Source organism: Manis pentadactyla, chromosome 14, assembly GCF_030020395.1.
Source record: "Manis pentadactyla isolate mManPen7 chromosome 14, mManPen7.hap1, whole genome shotgun sequence".
NCBI lineage: Eukaryota > Metazoa > Chordata > Mammalia > Pholidota > Manidae > Manis > Manis pentadactyla.
Genome location: NC_080032.1, coordinates 56,404,209 through 56,425,997, shown reverse-complemented (window position 1 = coordinate 56,425,997; position 21,789 = coordinate 56,404,209). Strand labels below are relative to the sequence as shown.

Here is a 21,789-nt window from a genome sequence, read left to right as displayed (position 1 = left end):
AGTTCCAGGTCTCGGGAATCAGAAACCCATGCTGAGCAAAGTAAAGGAGGGAAGAAGGGTTTCCTTACCTCTTCTGGGAGCAGAGCTGTAATCAACACTCTTTTCAGATCCCATGGCGCAGCCCCTAAGTCCCTGAAGACCCTTACACTGTTCTAGCGTCCCTTCTGGGAAGTCCACCTGGGCCTGTGATCTCTTACTGCTTCAGTTACTCCAATTTTAAAGGAATATGCCAGCTAACCTAAATACAGCTCTCCTACTACATTTCAGATAGATAACTCAAAAGTGAAGAGCAGGCGATGTGAAAGGGTGGAGAGGAGGTTGCAAGAGAGGAAGGGGTAACCCGAGAATGGTGACAACCCTTCAAGGGTGGGTCTCCCCAAGTCAGCCGCCCTCACCTGGTCCCTGAGAGCCCCACGCCAGAACCAAATGCCTGAGTCTGAAGCCTGCCTCGGCACTTCCTGAGACCCTCAGCAAGTCACTCAGCAAGCACCTCGGCTTCCTTATGACTAAAACAGACGTCCTGACAGCGCCTACCCTCTGAGGCTGCTGGGGACTGAAGCAGCTCACACATGTCACCGGCCAAAGCAGAGCCGGGCTCGCTGTCCGCCGTCTCCAAGTCTGCTACCATCACCACGAAGCCACTTCCCCAACCCAACCCCCTCTTCAAGACCGACAGTTCTCGTCACAAGGCCGCAGCGCTGGCGGGGAAGGCAAGGAGAAGCGGCTGGCTCCTTCACAAGTTGCATTTCTGTCAGCTGGGGAGGGTCTGTGCTGAAGGCTCGTAGTTAGAGCCCAAGGGGCCCCAGAGGCAGAGATCACACCACCTGCTCTCCATCCTCCCTCTGCAGCGCTGAGCTCCTCCCTCTTCCCAGCTCCAACCCTAACACGGGGAAGGCCTTCCCAGACTCAAGCCTTCTCCATGCCTCACTGAGATCAGCACAGAGAAGAGTCAGGGCAGGAGGGAGCACAAGGCTGGGGCCTGTTTCACTTCACTACTGTCATGTGCTTATTATGCATTTTAAAGCAGGAAAAGTCAACAGAAGCTACTATTTAGCCACTTGACCCATGCTGTCCCTCGGCTTCAAGACGAGACCCTTCACTGGATATACAGTTACATGGACTTCTGTAGACCTGCCAAATGCAGAAAGACACATTGCCTGACCTTTGGTCACGTACCAGCCGTGCCTGCACACCCTATACGTGACAGAGTAGGCATTGCACAGGGATGCAGAACCACAGGGCTGTTTTCACCAAGGACCCTGCTTAGCAGAGGCTCCTGCCCTTCCTGTGCCTGCAGCCCCTCACTGAGGTACACAGCAACAGGCCTGCTGTGTCTTCCTTCTTTCATCTGATCATCACCACTTTCTGTGTTCAAGTTGTGGTAATTTTCTCTCCTTCATGAAACTGACACACCAAGGATAAAAAATCAATGAATTGCAGGGTTTGGGTGATGGTTTTCCTGCCCTCCCTTCCTGGGTTCTTCATAAGGATGACTACGAGCCTTCATTCCTGAAGATGAGCTGAAGCCCAACCCACACACGGCTGCACCCCAGGGGCAGGGATGTTTTGTCCCCTGTGTCCCCAGACCCCCAGAGCCTGGACCATCACTCTGACAATATGCAGGATCAGAGATGAATTCTAAAAAGTGGAACCACAGATGTTGGGGGCAAGGAGGTTGAAGGGGAGGGGAAGTTCACAAAGAGTTTAGGTTAACTTCCCAACAATTCTCTACCATTCCCACGATGCACTGCATTATCTGGGAAAGCCAATGACCAACAAGGAATCAGATTTTCAACTCTGCCATGTAAAGTGGAAACTGAGAGCCCTATTACTGCACAGATTTCAGCCCAAGTGCTGTGCCTCCAGGTTTACAATTTCAACCCAAAGTGGAAGTTAAAAAGCCTACTAAAGATGTCCCTGAGTTTGAATATCACAAATTTCCTTTGTCCACAAACTACCTTCATTCTCTGTCCCTGTTCTCCCCAGCTGGTCTTACTAAATATTTCACACTCTCCAAATATAGATGTTTTTTCAGCTCTGATTATTTTTCCTAAAGTAATGACCCTCCTCCACCTGGCTAGAGCAATGCTTCTAGCACAGGAAAAGTCCAGGGTATGAAAACTCTACTTCAGTGAAAAAAAAAAGCCGTTTCAACCATTGCCTACCAGACCCGGGTGGGCAGCAGCAACTCGGTTTAGGGACTCTGCGGTCCATGTTTTGTCACCGCAAAAGCACAGAGTTAAGGGCATCTTCAGAATCACATAACCCAGCTTTGAGCACCTTCTCAAATTCCTGTCACTCCCTTGACCTGGGGTCTCACCAAACCCTCGATCATCTGTAAAACTGGGGGTGACAAGAAGTCCTACCTTGAATATTGCTGTGAGGAATAAAAGAGGTAACGTACATAAAAACCTGGCACAGGCTTCCATACAAAAGCATGCAATAAATATTAACTATTCTATCTAGCGAACAGAAAAGCACAATGGTCCAATACCTTTAAGCAATTCAGGTTTCAAAAAAGGGTTTTTTCCTATAAAAGTTATCAGTGAAGTGTAATATAAGAAGGAATGCTCAATTCAAGTCCAGCTCAGGCACCAACTTGTAACTTGGAGCAAATCATGTCACCTCCAGTCTTCATCTTATAAAGTGGGAATAATATTTATACTAAAGTGTGATGACCTCAGAGACAAGAATCAGTGACATAACAATGAAAGACTTCACTACTTCAAATAAAAAGTGCTAAGTAAATTCAGAACATGATTATTATTAAAATGTCATACCCAATACTGTGGGACATAAATAAACCAGTGATGCTTCTTTTTACTCTTTCAAGAACAGCAGTTTTAGTGGTCTTTTAATCTACTCACATGAAACCTGCCACAAGTCAGAGGTGGTAACAGCTGCTCCCTGCAAACCCTGTTCAGAGGCAGAGTCCATCAAATAACTACCCTGCACCACTTCTCAGCTGCCAGTGTCAAGAGAAATTAGGGAAGGTTTATGGTTCCGCTTGGACAAGAACCTCCCCAAACGCCCACCCACAGGACTACCCAACAATCAAGAAAAGGTCCATTCTGGCCATTTACAAGCTGGTACTGGGCTGTTCAATACCTCTTCTAAACACGGCCCTGTTGGAAGAAATGCAACATGTGGTCCAGCAGGGAGACCTCAATCTTTCTTGTTGATTTTTACCTCTAGGTGCAGAGGGTGGAGTTCCATTTTTAACCTACCATAAAAATTTCAGTGTAAGAGATAGAGGTTGGGGTGTGAGGAAGAGTCGGGAGGGCTAACATTCCGAATTTAGGAAGGGAGCACACAATCAAAACGTCCAATTCCACCGACCCAAAGAGGCAAGAATTTATTCCTATTATCAAACATCTACAATGTGCCAGGTACTGCACTAAGCACTTTATCCACATTACTCCAACACCCATTTTCTCTCCCACACCTAGAAACACCTTGAAAAAGCCCTCACTAAATGGGAACCATCTCAGGTTGCGGGGAAAAGTCACAATCTGGTAGGCAAATTCTTCACACTTCAAAGGCTGGTGGCTGTGAACACAAACAGGAGTCCAGGTAAGACCCTGGTCCAGGTTCCTAAAGATTCCACGCAAAGGAACTCCCAAATCCCCTTTATTCTATAATTCTGGAACTAACTCAGACAGTATACTATCAAAAAAGTTTAAAAATTTTAAACCCTGGAGCACAAGAGGAACTCACTGTAAAGCTAAAATGACTGGAACCAAACTTCTGACCCCAGTACAGCTGACAATGTATGTACGTGATTCTCTTCCTACAAGCCTCTACAGACAGGCACGCAGGACAAAGCCACTGCAACAGCTACCTGGCAACTGAGGGACCAGGTTAATGAGAGGGCAGGGGCTTCCTGCTGGCGGCAGCAATTCCTGTAAGATGGCTTTCTCACCAAGGAACTCAACCCTGGGGTGCAAGCCGTCATCCCGCAGTCGGCTACGGAGATGGCTGGCTCCGCAGCGAACTGTCAGACGAGACCAAATGCACACTGGAGTTCTGACGTTTAGTGCCATTCTGCCCACCCACACCCCACGAAAACAGGAAAAACAAGCCTTTAAAAAAAAAGTAAGACCCGATTCGCGATTCACCTGTTTCTCCACATTAACACCATAGTGTCTGCGTTAAACACCAACACGAAAAGAACACTAATGTGGACTGTGTTCTAGGAACGCCTTCCCCGAACTAAGGCTGCCGAAACCCGGGCGGCGCACACGGCCACCCCACGCGCTCCGCGTGCGGAGGGGGGCTTCCCCGAGGGCCCGTTCGCCCTCCACGCCCGCCCCGCGCGCGGCGGCAGCTCCCTTGAGGACCGGCTCCTCGCGGCTGTCCCCGCGGCGCGCAGGACCTGGCGGCGGGAGGCCGGCCGCAGCCCTCCTCGGGCGGCCCCAGCGGGCGGCGCGTATCCGCCCGCTGTACACGCGGTCCCAGTCGGTTGGCCCCACTTCCACCCGCACGACCGGAGCCCGCGGCCGCCGGGCCTTCCCGCTCCCCCGGCTCCTGGAGGTCAAGGACAGGGCCGCCCCCGACCCAGCGGGAACGCCAGCAGGCCGCCGGAAGGAAGCGCCAGCGCGGGCAGGCGGCCGGGGCTTCAGCCCCATGCGGGTCTCGGCGCCCTCTATGCCGCAGCCGCCTGCCGGGGCCCGGGACCCCGGGCTCGGGGCGCGCGTGGGAAGCAGCCCCGCGGGGCGGCTGGGGCCGGTGTGGGACCGGCCGCTCATCCTCACCTGAGTCTCATGCTGGTGCGTGCCGCGGCGCGGCGCCCCGCGGCGGCTCCGGCCCGCCGCGCCTGCCGCCTGCCCCCGGCCCCCGACCCGGCCCGGTCGCAGCGTCCGGCGCGGGCACCAGCAGCTAGCAGCTGAAGCTGCGGCGCGGACGCAGGCGGGGCGGGGGCCGGGCGCCAGCCCGACCACAGGACCCCGGCTTCGGGGGCGACACCCCCGAGGCGGCCCTGGAAACGCTCGTGGCTCACGCCCTCAGGGCGCCGGTGCTACCCACAGGCTCGGACTTGACCAGCAACTCATGGTTATTTGCAAAAGGTAAAGCACTGCGCTGCCGCCCCTCCCTTCCTCCTCCCGGCCCTCCCCCTGCGCCGTCCTTATGGTACATTCCTCTCCGCCGAGCCCGACCCGCGAGGAGAGCGAGAAGTTGATTGGCTACGGATCATGTAAGGGGGCGAGGACCCACACGAAATGGCCAATGGAAAAACACGGTGGGCATATCAAAGCCTGCCAGAAGGGGCGACAAGAGGTTGCTCTTAAAGGCGACTGACTTCTTGCTCTTGGAGGACGCCTCACAACAAAATTGGGATTTTCTTGTTGACTCTATCCAGACGGGAAACAAAGAGATTAGGTGATCCTCAAATTTTTGGATTAGAGAGCTAAAAGAAAATATGGAGAGAATTGAACCAGACACAAATGTATGCCTTTGGGTACATTATTCCCTCTCTCAGCCTCGGTTTCCTTATGTAATCTAGTGAGGATATTGGACTACAGTTTATCTCCGTGGGCCTTCTCATATTTTGTGATCCTACGATCCTTTGGACAAATTAGCAATATTCACGTATATTCAATTTTGCACAAGCTGCACCATCTTGAAGAACTTTGGTTGGAAGTAGTAGGCTTCTGACACCAAATACTTTACACTCAGACTATAATAAACTCTACCTTCTGTTAAGATAAATTCAGTATTCTTTCTGGGTACCTCCTCTTAAAGCAGGGCATTCTTATGTGTGGAGAGCACTCCCCACCCAATATCTTGTAATTTCTACTCTTCTAAGAGTCACCTTTCCCTCCTCCTCCTCTCTTCCTCCACGTTATCAGACAAACCTTCCATTAATAATTCATTCACCTAGTAAACATAATGTTCTTTCTGTAATTGTGGATTAATGATACCAAAATAAAATAAATAAATAAAAATAAATAATTCATTCACCTATTGAACTGTCCGGAATTCCTGCCTCCTGGAACAATTCTTGTCGGTCAGTCCTCATTCGAGCGGCTGAAGTACAGTGTCTCTACTGAAGTCTGCAGCTGGCCATTCAACTGTGCACAGCCAATTATGCTTTCAGTCACACCACATGTTAAACTCAAGACTTTGAAAACGTCCTTTGGTCTGCTCTACTTTACAGCTTTATATAGCCGGCCAGGCCCACATTTGGGCTACCAAGATTCAGAACAACTCCACCCTCTTCTTTCAGAACTTTTCTACCTCCCATCATCTGGTCACTCTACACCCACTGAACCTTCCTCCAAGTTGTCTGGGATACCCTTTCTAATAGCTCTGCTCCCCAGCCAGACAACTCATCTTTCAACTATTATTCAAAGAATTCTGAGAAGTTCAGTTCTTCCATGAAGGCTTGCCAGATTGATTAACAGAAGCTTCTAGCTTATAGAGATCCCATTGCTACCCTAGGCCGCCCATAATCATGATTTTCTGCCCCAATATGCTATTTTTATGGACATATTTACCTCTCTCAGTCATTTACAATAGCAGCAGCTTCTGGTCATTCATATTAAATGCGCATTATGTGCTAGGTACTGTCTGGAAGTGTTTTGCACTTTACCCTCAGATCAGCTCTATGAAGTGCCATTATTATTCCTGACCTATGGAGAGAAAACGAAGCTTAGAGAATCTGATTTGCCTGGGTGCACTCAGTGGAGGTCTAACTCTGGTGCCTACCTTCATAACTCCACAACGTAAAACCATCTCTCATCTCTTAAGAACCTACTGCATTCCATACAAAAGATAATGTCATACAGTTATGTCATGTTTTACATTTGTTTCTATACCTATAATATCATTTCAGCCTCAAAACAATTGTGTGAGGGAGGCTAGGAGCAGTGTCTTTACAGGCAAGGAAGAAAACTACAGCTCGGAAAGGAAGACCAGTTCAGCTTTGGTAGTACAGCTGGGGTGTCTGGTTTTCCAAGTTAGGCAGAAAACAAGTCAAGGAAGACTTCTAAAAGGCATGAGAAGCACTTTATCTTTTTTTGGTTTGTTGTTTATATTCTGTCAGTGAGATTATGTCTTTGACACATCTGGCAAGTTCAATAGAGGACAGCAAGAACTGCCCCCATTGCCTAGACCTGGAGATAGGGCCTGCACTATGCCCAGGAGGGCAGGGCTTCTACTAGCGTGGCTGCTGCCCATCAACACAGACAAGTTTCCAATTTGCTGGTTAGTAAAATGTTCTGCTCCATTGACGGTTATAACATAGCCCTGAAAATATAAGGTGGACTAATGATTTCTTCTTTTTAAACTGCTGAAATCCTCACAGGGTGAACACTCTAGGAAAATTATGTGGGAGCCAGTAAACTTTAATATTGATTAAATAGCCTGAGTACAGTAATTCTGAGGCCAGTACTTCTGAGTTGGTTCTTTGGCCCAGACCGAGTGGATCCAGTTAATTTTCACTCCCACAGCTTTCCCATCTTTTCTTATCCCCAGAGAACTCTAAATGTCTCTGCTTATCTGAGTGCTTTATTTATGCACTCAAACATTTATTGGGCACCTATTATGAGCAAAGAACTGTCAGACTGTGTGGGGTTATCCTGATGGATCACATAGGAAGCCTGTACACACTGAGTGCATGAGGAACAGGGCAGGCTAAACTCAGGTGTGTGGCAGAGTTCTATCCCTAGTTAACAAACACGATCCTGTAAGTATGCCGCATCCTCTAGAGCACGGGAAGACATATTGGGCTGGTTTCTGGGGGAGGGCAGGGGTGGCGCACAGGAGCATGTGTACTGGAGAGGAAAGTGGAGAGATGGAGGTACCAGAAATAACTGGACATGTACCAAACAGTGGGGAGAAAAATGTCAATCCATAATTTGGCCATTTGAAGAGCTGTTGTGTTTCTTATTTTTAAGAAAAAAATTTTCTGATTTCATAAGTAATACATGTTCTTTGTTGAAAATATTTTAATAGAGAAAAGAACAAAAAAGTAAAAATAAAAATTATCTATTACCCTTACTAGCACATCACTGTAACTATCTTAATGTATTTTTTCCTGCATTTTTTTTGTTTACATGTATATGTATCTTCTTTTTTGTATGTATCTTTTAAACAAATTTTGATCAAATACTTTGCAATTTACTTTCTCCCAGGCAATAGACTAGGAAGTTTTCCATGCCATTATTCTAAAGCCTGATTTTAAATGGCTGTATCATATGGCTATACCTTAAATCATTTAACCAAGATTTTATTTTTGTTCATTATTTCCAGTTTTTCATTATTAGAGGAAATTTCAGGAATTATCTATCTATCTATATATATGTAATGTTTATATGTGTTTATGATCATAGTCTAATATTTCTAGAAATACAATTGCTTGATCAAAAGACTTCCACATTTTAAATGTCTGATATATGTATTGCCAAATTATCTTTCAGAACATTTACACCCGTTACATTCCCATGAGCAATGTATGATGAGGCTATTTCTCTGAACCCTCACCAACCCCAGGCATTTCCTGTCTTTTGTAATCCTTGCCAATTTGATAGATGAAAAACATTTCATTGCTTTAATTACTACAGTGTATTTTTACCTATCAAGGTGATAAATACATATCTTTCCTTCCAAATGCCTTGGAATTAAATGGCAAAGATGAATGTTTCCCTTTTCTTCCAGTCAACCACTCTTCTGCCAAATCCCTGAAAAATGACACAAATAACTGAGTAGAATCTGCTCAAATGATCAATGACCAGACAAGTTCAGTGTCATCTCACCTGAACCAGTAAAAAAGGTAGTTCAATGGATCAAAGACCTGAATGTAAGTCACGAAACCATAAAACTCTTAGAAGACAAACACAGGCAAAAATCTCCTGAATATAAATATGAGCAACTTCTTCCTGAACGCATCTCCTCGAGCAAGGGAAAACAAAAGCAAAAATGAGCAAATGGGACTACATCAAACTAAAAAGCTTCTGTACAGCAAAGGACACCATCAACAGAACAAAAAGGCATCCTACAGTATGGGAGAATATATTTGTAAATGACATATCTGGCAAGGGCTTAACATCCAAAATATATAAAGAACTTACATGCCTCAACACCCAAAAAGCAAATAACCCGATTAAAAAATGGGCAGTGGATATTAACAGACAATTCTCCAAAGAAGTTCAGATGGCCAACAGGCACATGAAAAGATGCTCCACATCACTAATCATCAGGGAAATGCAAATTAAAACCACAATGAGATATCACCTCACACCATTAAGAATGGCCAGCATAGAAAAGACTAAGAACAACAAATGCTGGCAAGGATGCAGAGAAAGGGGAACCCTTCTACACTGCTGGTGGGAATGTAAGCTAGTTTAGCCATTGTGGAAAGAAATAGAGAGATTCCTCAAAAAAGTAAAAATAGAAATACTATTTGACCCAGGAATCCCACTCCTTGGAATTTACCCAAAGAATACAAGTTCTCAGACTCAAAAAGACATATGCACCCATATGTTTATTGCAGCACTATTTACAATAGCCAAGATATGGAAGCAACCTAAGTGTCCATCAGTAGATGGATGGATAAAGAAGAGGTGGTACATATACACAATGGAATACTATTCAGCCATAAGAAACAAACAAATCCTACCATTTGCAACAACATGGATGGAGCTGGAGGATATTATGCCCAGTGAAATAAGCCAGATGGAGAAAGACAAGTGCCAAATGATTTCCCTCATTTGTGGAGTATAATAATGAAGCAAAACTGAAGGAACAAAATAGCAGCAGACTCAGACTCCAAGAAGGGACTAGCAGTTACCAAAGGGAGGAATAGGGGAGGATGGGTGGGGAGGGAGGGAGAAGGGACTGTGGGGTATCATGATTGGTGCACATGGTGTGGAGGGATCACAGGGAGAACAGTGTAGCTCAGAGAAGGCAAACAGTGAATCTGTGGCATCTTACTCCACTGATGGCCAGTGACTGCATTGGGGTATGGGGGGGACTTGATAATATGGGTAAATGTAGTAACCACATTGTTTTTTCATGTGAAACCTTCATAAGAGTGTATATCAATAATACATCATAAAAAAAAAAAGGTAGTTCAGTTGGCTCAGAACAACTCCTAATCTATACACTGTAACTTTGAAATGGGTAACAAATCCATACACAGAAACTTTATTAGCTGTACAAGGTTATTAATCTTCTTAGTTATATTTAGTACTGGCTGGTATTAAGATCAGTTTGCATTTCTTCAACAATACCCAATTCTGTGATGGGGACAACTCCAGGTTGGGCCAAGCGGACAGACCATCCTCCACACCGAGTGGCTTATCCACTTAATAGTACTCTCATCTCCTCCCTAGCTTGCTTGTCCCTTGGCTTTATCTTTGTTTTGTGGTTTCCTGCACAGGATCTCCTCCTCTCCAGCCATCAATAGCTTGGTATCCCATTGAGAATTTACTCCTCCCCATTTCTGTGTCCTTTGGCTGGGACTGATCACAAACCCCTCTCTGGACTTGAGGTGGGATGTAGGTAGCTCTGGGAGCTGCTGGCAGCCCTCTTGGGCCATGAGGGAGAGTCAGCCTGAGAGAAGAGGCCACCCTGAATGGGGGGAGTCCAGGAACAGCGAGGGGGCAAGCCAGGTCACACCTGTGAGCCCCAAGTCAAGCCTCACAGGAAGCCAGTTATGTGAAACGATAAATTCCCTCTTTTGTTGTTTTTTTATAACTTCAACCAGATTTGGTCAGCTTTCTGTCACTAGCAAAACAAGAATGCCAACCAAAACACTGGTTCTGGATGGTTTCTGTGGTCCAGTAGGAACTCAGCACACTCCTTCCAAACATTCTGTCGCACCCATTACGGCCACTAGTTCAGTTCAGCAGGACCCTCAGGGGTGTGCAGCTCTATGCTACCTCCAGGGAAGTCCCAAGTTATGTGTAGCCTGAAGGCTCCCAGGATGCCTTGGACAGGCTCAGAACCCATCCCAACTATCTGCAGGACCAGAGAGGCAAGAGGCAGGAGCAGGATGGCTCCTGAGCTACATCCATTTTCATATGGATCAACTGAAGACACAAGGGTATGAAAAGTTTTGATATCCTTGCTCCTCTTTTACACTGAAGACTGGTTTGAAACCCACTCAGTTCTCTGGAGAAAAGCTAAGGTCATGGTTTGGGATGTCCCAAAGCTGGAAGACATCTTGGGCTCTATCGCTAGGCTAAACATTTCATAGTGAGGCTTTAAAAAGAAAGACAAGAAAAGGGAGGGAGGAAGGAAGGAAGGAAGACCTTTTAACTTTAACTAATTAAATCTTTCTAACTCCCTTTTTGCAAGTTGCACCCTGCCAGGAAAAAGGAAATTTAAATGCAAGTTGACAAAATTGCAAATCCACTTCTGCATCAATTTTTCATAATACAATGGCAAGAAATTGGGAGGTGTTCCCCCTAACTCACTGGCATGTACATCTGTAGTAGTTAGAAATTCTAAGTATACACAAGCAAAAACTAAAATGGGAGTCTATGGAAGAAATCCCTCCTCACCAAAGTCAGTGCAAAATGAAACCTAGAATCACACTGTAATAACTGTCAGAATAGTGTTTCCTAGAATTCTAATGTCACTTGCAAGAAAACTCTTCCCTGATCCAACTCAGACTAAGTTCTTCCAAATCTCCAGGAAACACAGCAGATTTTGCCAACAGGACTTCTCTGGACTAACATCTTCATATGCAGCCCCACCTACAAAAAATGTGCCAAAAAATAACTTCTGAATATATACATATATGGGTGCAGTATATGTATTTCTCTGTCCTGCAGGACTTAGAGTCTGAACACAGTCTCTGTGCTGTTATCAAACAGAACTCAATGCTACATATTAGCAGAACTAAAACAATGGAACTCAACCCCAGGAGGGGCTCCTTTGGCAGCAAGGAAGGAAAGAAGCCCCCTGCTTTCCAGCCCCACCTGGCTCTGCTGCTCAGACTCATTGCTCTTAAAAATAAGAACATCTGCTTCAATGCTGCATGAGGCAAATGTCAAGTGCAGCCAACTGGGTTCTATTTGATTATGACTTATTTTACATGGTTCTGTTTTCAGTTGTGTAAGAAAAAACAATAGAAAGGAATTGAGGGAAGGGAGGAGAGGCAGAGAGCTTGTGGCACTGCACATGTGTAAGCAGAATGACAACAGACGAGGCCCTGATAAAGCCTCAGAATGGAATGGGCAGACTTAAAACTGCCAACACACAAACTGGAATCTTTCAATTTAAGAGAGCACATCCAAGTGGATCGACCTTTCCTAGGGCAGGAAAAGATGTCAAGTCTTCCTTTGTCTGGTGCCTAGGAATGGCATGCACAGGATCCCAAATCCTCTTTGCTCCCATCTGAGATCATTGAATTTGTTAGACTGAAGCCTCTGACTCATTTCCATTCATTCATCATGGATGTCTGTGTCCTAGGGCAGGAAAAGATGTCAAGTCTTCCTCTGTCTGGTGCCTAGGAATGGCATGCACAGGATCCCAAATCCTCTTTGCTCCCATCTGAGATCATTGAATTTGTTAGACTGAAGCCTCTGACTCATTTCCATTCATTCATCATGGATGTCTGTGTCCACCAAGGCATGGGTCTGGGGGCTGAGAGCATACCAGAATCGGTTAGACGAGTGACCTCAGGGGGCTCGCGGCGGAGGAGAAAAGGTACGACGGGGACAGAAAGAGTCTCTGCCAGGCAGGAAGAGTGTCTGTGAGGCAGGGTGGCTTCCATCTAAGAAATCAGGGAAAGTTGTATGGAGAAGGGGTTATGAGAAAGAAAGAAAAATGTATTCCATGATGTGAGCCTTTTTTCCCTGGTCCCAGTTCCCAGGCCAAACAGCAGAGCTCCTCCCCCACCCCACCAGGGCTTTTCAGAAGCACCTCACTGCCCAGGGAGGTGGACTGTGACTATTAGCATGTTAACATCCAGGTGAGGAGAGGCTCGGGTGGGTTTACTGTTACCTTCTTTTGCATACTTGTGCTTTTTCATTTTGGGAAAAATGGACCAATGAACCTTATTCTGTAATAAGAGATGCTGATACAGAGGCAGGGAATGAGAAGAGCTTGGTTTAATGGTCTTTGGGTCATCTGGCCACACCATGATCACAGGTCTATAGTATTGCCAGTTTGGCCCTGCTTGAAGTCCAGCCTCTGTGCACCAATAGGAACCACACTGTGCCTCACAGCTGCCCCTCAGGGTGTGTCTCACAGCAAAATTGTTTCCTTTAACAACATGGAAGCAGAGACAAAATCTCTAAGCTAACCTAAGGCCCCTTGGGCCAATGTCCCTAACCTTACTGAGAAGAGAAGTTATTTTCAATTTCTGAAAATCCTGACAATGAAAGCCCTAAGAAAGGAGAGGGGACAGAAAACAGCTGGCAGTCACCACTATTGACCCCACCCCCTTTCCTGCCTGCTGGGAAGCCTCCTTAAAAACTTGGGAGGAGGGAAGGGGTGCAGGCTGAGCTGAGACTAGGCAAAGGGAGGCAGTCTGAAGTTCTATCACATAAGCTAGAGCTTCCTTACTAGTGTGTCACTCATGGGTACCATATATTTGTGCCCTCAGCATTCAGGGCTGCTGGAGAGGATCATGTGTGGCCAGAGCCTCCCAACTAGCCTCCTCCTACAGGGGCACCCAGGGTGCTATTCAAATATCACCCTCTACTTGTATCATGACATGACACACATACAGAGAGCCTGAGCCAGGACTGTAAAATACGCTGCTACACGTAATTTACTGGTCTGAACTGCAGGAGGTGATGCGAAAACACCAACACCAGCAAGCGTTTGCGGTGCTGCTCCTTTGGGCCGGGGCCGGGCTGGGATAATCAGCCCATCGGTTCGGCAGGGGACACTGGTGCTTTCATCCAGCAGCATCCAGGCCTTCCTGCTGAGCGACAGCACCTCTTCTCTGTGGGAACTATCTTTCCTGCACTGCGTGCAGGCCTGAAGGTATGTCAGCCAAAGCACCCTGCTCTCCATATGTGAGGTAGGATACATGTGACCCAGCCTTGCCAACTTCTCTTCCTGGAATTTTAGTGTTTAGCAGAGACACTTAAGAACTGAGAACAACCAGAGCTGATTCATGCAGTTATGGACATCCTGAAGGGAGCTAGCTGCATCTCTGCTCTAAGATCCCTTTAGCTACCCTGGCTCTCATCCTTCCTAGACTGGCGACATTCTTTTCATTTATTATATTAGCTAGTCCATACTCTTTCAATAAATTTGTTCCATCCAACCCTCCTACACTGCTGGTGGGAATGTAAATTGGTTCGGCCATTGTGGAAAGCAGTATGGAGGTTCCTCAAAAAGCTCAAAATAGAAATACCATTTGGCCCAGGAATTCCACTTCTAGGAATTTACCCTAAGAATACAGCAGCCCAGTTTGAAAAAGACAGATGCACCCCTATGTTTATCACAGCACTATTTACAATAGCCAAGAAATGGAAGCAACCTAAGTGTCCATCAGTAGATGAATGGATAAAGAAGATTTGGTACATATACACAATGGAATACTTTCAGCCATAAGAAGAAAACAAATCCTATCATTTGCAACAACATGGATGGAGCTAGAGGGTATTATGCTCAGTGAAATAAGCCAAGCGGAGAAAGACAAGTACCAAATGATTTCACTCATCTGTGGAGCATAAGAACAAAGAAAAAACTAAAGGAGCAAAACAGCAGCAGAATCACAGTACCCAAGAAGGAACTAACAGTTACCAAAGGGAAAGGCACTGGGGAGGATGGGTGGGAAGGAAGGGATAAGGGGGGTGGGTGGAAGAAAGGGGGCCTTATGATTAGCATGTATAGAGTGGGGAGGCACCTCTCCCACTCCTCTGGCTCCTGGTCCTCACTTGTCTGGTTTCCTTCCCTGTAGTCTTTTCCAGGGCTGTGCAACACAGAGAAGACAAGTAGTGATTCTACAGCATCTTACTATGCTGATGGACAGTGACTCTAATGGGGTTTGTGGGGGGGACTTGGTGAAGGGGGGTGTCTAGTAAACATAATGTTCCTCATGTAAATGTAGATTAATGATAACAACAAAAAAAATTTGTTCCATCCATGCCTAAAGTTAGCCCTAGAGCCTATTTCTGTTGTTTGCATCAAAAAACCCCAAAGGTATAAACTGACCCTCTTAAAAACTCCCTTTTTTATCATTATTGTCCCTACTTTAATGTAAGGTAATTACATTAAATTAGAGAAGTTAAAGACCTGCCCAAGGTCACATACTAATGAGTGCCACAGTAAGAATTTCAACCAAAGTCTGTCTGACTTGGAGGCATGACAAGAACAGGTTTTGTCATGGGAGTAAAATGTGCTCAAATCCTCACTTTCCTGCTTTCTGTGTAAAAACCCTGAATTAATATCTCTGAATTACAATAATTCCTTCTAAAGTAGAGAAATGGGAAAAATAATGCTCATTTCACAGAGCTGTTGAAGGTCGATGGAAATGATACATATGAAAGCACCTGGTCTGGAGTATGTGCTTTACATACATTAACTTACTATATATTAACTTACAAAATAAAACTTACTATCTCTGCATAGTGAATTCAACAAATTGACTCTTTGTTTAGTCCAAAGATCAGTGCTTCTGAGTTGACCCAAGGACAGTCTGTCTGTCTGTCTGTCTGTCTCTCTCTCACACACACACACACGCACACACAGTTCATGGGGTTTCTCTCATATCTCTACACCCCACCTGTGTCCTGGTGTCCCCTCTGTGGGAGGCCTATCAGAAAATGCAGACACCCTCTGGAAGAAGAACACAGGGGTACACGACATGCATACAATCGAAATCTTCCTCCCAGCATGCCTTTGGAGAAGGAGGAGAGCAAAAATTATCATCCCTCTTAAGGATGGTGCAAACAAGGCACAGAGACACTCAACCTCTACCTCGAGGTTGAATAGCAAACCGAAGGTTCAGGAGAACGCTGGGTGCTATACCAGGACATCTGCTCTGAAGCACCAGAGTCTAAAAGAAAGAACAGGTTTTCCCCATCGTTGGTTTTGTTCCTATCCTGCTGCTTCCCCTCTCTCCCACCCCTCTCTCCCACTTCCAATAAAATAGCCCTATCATTTAAACATCCACATTAGGCAAACTTCTAAGAAAGTTTCCCCAGAGCTCTATTACACACCTTGTCTTCCCCTTCAGAGCTGTGACCCACTTAAGATTCTTACAAATCTTTCAATGCTGGGGAGGAAAGCCTGCAAAGATGTGTGCCATATGATAGAAAAATTAAAGCCCCTTACAATATGCAGTTAAAGAGAAAGTGTTATTCAGAGAAGACAAGTAGTGATTCTACAACAGGTTGCTACGCTGATGGACAGTGACTGTAAAGGAGTATATAGGGGGGACCTGGTATAGGGGAGAGCCTAGTAAACAAAGTATTCGTCATGTAAGTGTAGATTAATGATTAAAAAAAAAAATGCAGTTCCTATGTGGTGACCTCTAATGAGTTCTACACAATGATATAAAGGACATATAAAAGTGTAGGCAAAGGGTCTGTTTGTGTTTATACAGAGGATCAAAGCCTAATTTGGCTACCCTGAAAATGAACTAAGATACGATATGAAAGAGAACTTCCAACATCAGCACTCTCGGGAAGACTCATGCCAGAAGATGATCATCAAAAAACCCCAACAAAGATCCACGCACTGCTACAGCTGTAGATGCACTCATCCCACCAGTTCCTGGACTTGCCATGGGAATGAAGGAGATATCTAAGCTGGCCTGTGCATACAGTAAAACAACAAATTTGACTGGATCTATACTGTTGGAACTCAACCAAGAATTAGGAGAAGTGCAAATTGTAGCGCTCCAAAATCTTACAACTACAGACTATTTACTGTTAAAAGAACATATGGGATGTGAACAGTGCCCAGGAATGGGTTGTTTTAATTTGTCTGATTTTTCTCAAACTATTCAAATTCAGTTAGATAATAACCATCATATCATTGATAAGTTTTCACAAATGCCTAGGGTGCCTAACTGGTTTTCTTGGTTTCACTGGAGATGGCTGGTAATTACAGGTATGCTTGGGTTATGTAACTATACTCCTATTATGTTAATGTGTGTGCGCAATTTAAGTAGTAGCTTAAAATCTATACATGCTGAAGTTACTCTACAAGAAGATATGTCAAAGAAATAATCAATCTTCCCATGTTTTCTTCCGCCTGCTACTTCTATAGCTTTTCTTCTTCCTTCCTAATTACAACGAATTCTTAAATAGAATTCGTGCCTCATATCAAATTTACCGAGTATCATAACTCCTCCAAGTGGTAAAGATACCTCAAGACAAATGCTGGGCATAGAAGCCACAGGGCATAAATATGCAAAGAAATAAAAAGCTAACCATTTCAAACAATAAGGCTTCTCTCTCACTTACCAACTTAACATTTCCCTGTATGGCCCCGGAAGATGACTGGTTAGCCAGAGACGGGTAAGATTCCTCAAGGGAGGAACAACCTAAGACAGGCACAGTCGCAGGGGGGTCATCAGGTGAGAAATTGGGGATCAACAGAGGTGAGGCTTAGAACCTCACCCTCCCTGTTCTGAGAGAAATCTTCTGCATATGTGGATGTTTTATTGCCCTTGTCTAGCTTGGATTAACACATAGTCTACAGGCACACACCTGATCATCTACATTTGCTCTCTTACAACACTAAACTATGTTTTCTACCTTTATGTTGTATCTACCTACCACTTCAGCATTTTATTAAAAATAATAAAGAGAGAAATGTGGTATCCACATATAAATCAAGTATAAAAATCAAATGTGTATTCATATTTGAACTGACTGTTTATAGTTCATAATGCATGAGCAAAACCAAAAGTTTCTGTGATGACTGCCCTTGTACTGTTCACCATGTAACTTATTCACTATGTAAGAATTTGTTCTCCATGTAAGAACTTGTTCGTTATGCTTCAGAAGATTGGAGACTGACGAAAATTAGGCTTGGGGTGGATTAATGATTGTGCATTGAGCATTGACTCCCCTATACAGAATTTTATTGTTGTTAACAACCATTTGATCAATAAATATGAGAGATGCCCTAACAACAACAACCAAAAAAAAAGTACACACTTCCAATTGTAAAATAAATAAGTAACCGGGATGTAATGTATAGCATAAGGAATATAGTCAAAATATTGTAACAACTTGGTATGGTGATAGCTGGTACCTAGAATTACCATGTATATAAATGTTGAATCACTGTGTTGTACACCTGAAACTAATGTAATGTAATACTGTGTGTCAACTACCCTTCAATAAAAAATAATTATCTAAAAAAAAAAAAAAAAAAAAAAAAGAGAGAAAGTGTTATTTGTACTAAGATTTCTGATGCTTCTTCAGAGAAAAATTCAGATTTTCCTAGGATCAAGAAGACCCAGATATCTAGTCAGTAAGACCAACAGATATTCAAAAATTATCTGCCATAAGCAAGGAATATACCAAAGCTCTTAGCTTGCAACCAGAATGAAAGCAGATCCATATGATTTGAACTTATTCAACATAATTGTAACTCTTATGACCTTTCTGGTTTCTAGGGCCAAAAAACAACAGAGCTGATGCGTGTCTTGTAATGTGATAATTTCTAGGATTTCTTTTCTTTTCCACATTCATTCCTTCAATCTGGAAGGTTTTATTTGAGGGTTCTTTGTTATTGAAAAGGCAATTTACAACAGCAAATGAATTTTTAAAATTTGAAAATCATCACTTTAGCCCAGCAACTCAAAGACGCACATTTTTTCTTTCATATGCACACATATTATTTATTATTTATGAACACGGTGTCTTGCTACTATGTATTCTATTCTTCATTTGATCATAAATCTTTTCCATGTTCTTTTGAACATGTCTTTGGACTTAAGTTTTTTCTATAAATGCAAAATATTCCATTGTACTGAAGTACCACAATTTAAATTGTTCCTCTAATTTCAACTGTTTTTTTAATAACTAACACAAGAGAGGATATCTTCCATGCAATTGGAACTTTTAAAGTCTTTATTAAATAACTTTATTGGAAAATACTTGTGGATTGGTACTTTTGTGGCTTTTCCTATGTATTATGTTGTATCCCCCCAATTTCGCCAGTCTACAGTGCAACTCACAAAAAGCAATGCAATTTTAGTGTACTTCAATAGCATCACATATTGTTTTTAAAAAGTATTAGTCATTAGCTAGAAGTAAAACAGCACTGCTGTGTTGTTACAATCTGCACTTTGCTGTCAGTGATGAACACTCATCTACATATTTGCTCATTCATTTCTTCATGTGGATGAATTTCTTCTTACAGGCTGCGAACTTATGCATGGAGTTTCTCCCAGACGAGTTTATTGAGGTATAATTTACATATCATAAAATTCATTCTAAAAAGAGTACAGTCAGGCACAGACCTGATCATCTACACTTGCCCCCTTACAGCACTAAATTAAGCTTTCTATCTTTATCTTGCATCTACCTACTTGAGCATTTTATTTCAAAAAAAATAAGGGAGAAATGTGGAATTCACATATAAATCAAGTGTAAAAATCAAATGAATAATCATATCTGACTTGATTGTTGGTAGTTCATGATGTGTGATCAAAACCAAAAGTTTCTGTGATATGACTGCCCTTGCACTGTTCACCATGTAAGAACTTATTCACCATGTAAGAACTTGTTCGTTATGCTTCAGAAGATTGGAGACTGATGAGAGTTAGGCTTGGGATTGATTAATGATTAATGACTCAGTAGTCCCCTGTACAGAATTTTATTGTTGTTAACAACCATTTGATCAATAAATATGAGAGATGCCCTCTCAAAAAAAAAAAAAAGAGTACAGTTCTGACTTTTAACAGGTGCCTGCAGCTACAGAGCCGTCTATCACCCCTGGGCTTCCTCGGGCCCTCTGTGGGCTCCTCTCCCACTCCTCTAGCTCCTGGTCCTCACTTGTCTGGTTTCCTTCCCTGTAGTCTTTTCCAGAATGTCATGTAAATGGAATCATAGTATGTAGCTATGCATGGAATCCTAATGTATTTTTTTAATTTTTTCAAAATACTTTTTGTAGTATTTAAAATACTTTATTGAAGGTTTGATCCAATCTCAAGTACAGTGGAACAGAGGTTGTAACTCTCACTCACTCATTTTCTTGCCTCACCACGCCCAGGAGAAGAGCCTTGCAGGAGCGAGCCTTCCAAAGGCCCAGGCTGACTCTCTAGGCTTCCCCTGCTTCAACACCCGCCCTTCTCCTCTCCTGACATGGATTCTTTGTTTAACAGATATTAACTTTTAACTGTAATCTGTACTATGTAATGCAAATATTTCCCCTACTCTATTCATTTTTCATTGGACAGAAATTTTACATTTGAATTTGAATTAACAGCATTTGCCCCCATGGATTCTTCTATTGCTTCAGAATGATCTATAGATATAAAATACACTGAATTCTATTTTTTTGCTAGCTTTTCCAGAATTTGATTTTTAATATTTCATTTTGATTCAACATTACTTTTGTCAGTGTTTGCTGTAAGGCAAAGATGTTAAAACTGTCTCAACTAGGGCCCACAGTAAGAAGTATGTTTCACATCATGACACACCAGTGCACACAAACACATATACAAATACCACTGAAACTTAAGTCTTCGGAGGCAAAGCTTCCCCTTGCTCCAGGGGATGCACTCTATTCCAGGATTTCCTACTGTGCTCCATTACTTTTTCTTTTTACAATGCTAGTCATGACCCACTGATGAGTCACAATCCACAGTTTGAAAAAGCATTAAAATAGGGTTTTATTAGCGCATCACAGTTCCTGCCCTGAGCTCAGGTGGCCTCTGTGGGGTAAGCCAGATGGGCTGGACCTTCTCCCCCAGGGTCCTGTGAAGCAAATTGCCCTTTTTCAGAGATGAGTTTTCGGAGGTCACAGCAGGAAGGAGGACGGAGAAATGAGGTTAGTTTTGCTGTCCCCAGCTTAGCCATTTAGAGGACTTCACAAGGAGGGCCTGGCCTGCCTTTGAGGTGGGGAGAGGGCCTTAGAGTTTGAGGCAGCCAGAGCCACTCTGAGCCATCCTACATGTGGAGCTAGTGAAAAGCAGCTCCAGCTCAGCTGGCAAGGTGAAGCATGCCTGGGGCCGGGCTTTGCCAGGTGGAGTCCAGGCTGGGTAAGTGAAGGCAAATCTCAGGAGGTTTGGCGACCCCAGGAGTGTTGTGTGTGCTGCTGTGCACAGACTAGAAGAACAATGGCTGAAGGGAGGGGTGGGGGATGTGGTCTCAGATTGCTTGGAGAGAGTAAGCGTGCAGGAGGAAAGCGATTGTGTAGGTCGGTTCCCAGGAATGTGGGACAAGTGAGCCTGGGCAGCAGTGCATGATAGCTGTGGCCACACTGCAGTGAGGAGACGCCACCCAGCCGTTCCCAGTGGCCCTGGCACATGAAGCTCTGCAATCCGCATGTGTTGGTGTCTTGCCAATGGTTTCAGCCCTGGGCAAGTTCACTATGGATTCAATGTGACCAAAGAAACGACAGTAGAACGTTTCTTTGGGGTGAAAGGGTTTATTACCCAGCTTGTTCCCCCAGCGGTAGGTCGAGCACTAGCATCTCTGCCTCAGCCCAGAGCACTGGGCCCAGCTCTCCATACAGCGCAATTATAGCTTATTGCCTATGGGTGTGGAAGCGGTAGCCTAGCAACAAGCCAGTTATATTATCAGGTGGTTTAAGTTCAGTGAGGATCTTGGCCATAGGAGCCCCAACTTCCCCACAGTTGGCTTGTGTAATCTTTAAACAGCATCTTAATTCTCTTGCCTGTTTATGAGCTGG

The 21,789-nt window shown here is 44.3% G+C and overlaps 1 protein-coding gene across 27 annotated transcripts in view; it reads right to left on the bottom strand.

The window, feature by feature from the left end:
- The window catches only part of MICAL3 (microtubule associated monooxygenase, calponin and LIM domain containing 3), a 210,285-nt gene extending 205,215 nt beyond the window's left edge, over window positions 1–5,070 (bottom strand). For 16 of the 27 annotated variants that reach the window (XR_008993621.1, XR_005034010.2, XR_005034012.2 and 13 more), the window contains exon 1: window positions 4,755–5,060. The gene's annotated coding sequence lies outside the window, so the exon portion shown is untranslated. Of the gene's footprint in view, window positions 1–4,754 lie in introns of all 27 variants that reach the window. The other 11 variants (XM_036932454.2, XM_036932465.2, XM_036932463.2 and 8 more) reach the window with 6 other exon arrangements.
- Between the last annotated feature and the right edge of the window lie 16,719 nt (window positions 5,071–21,789).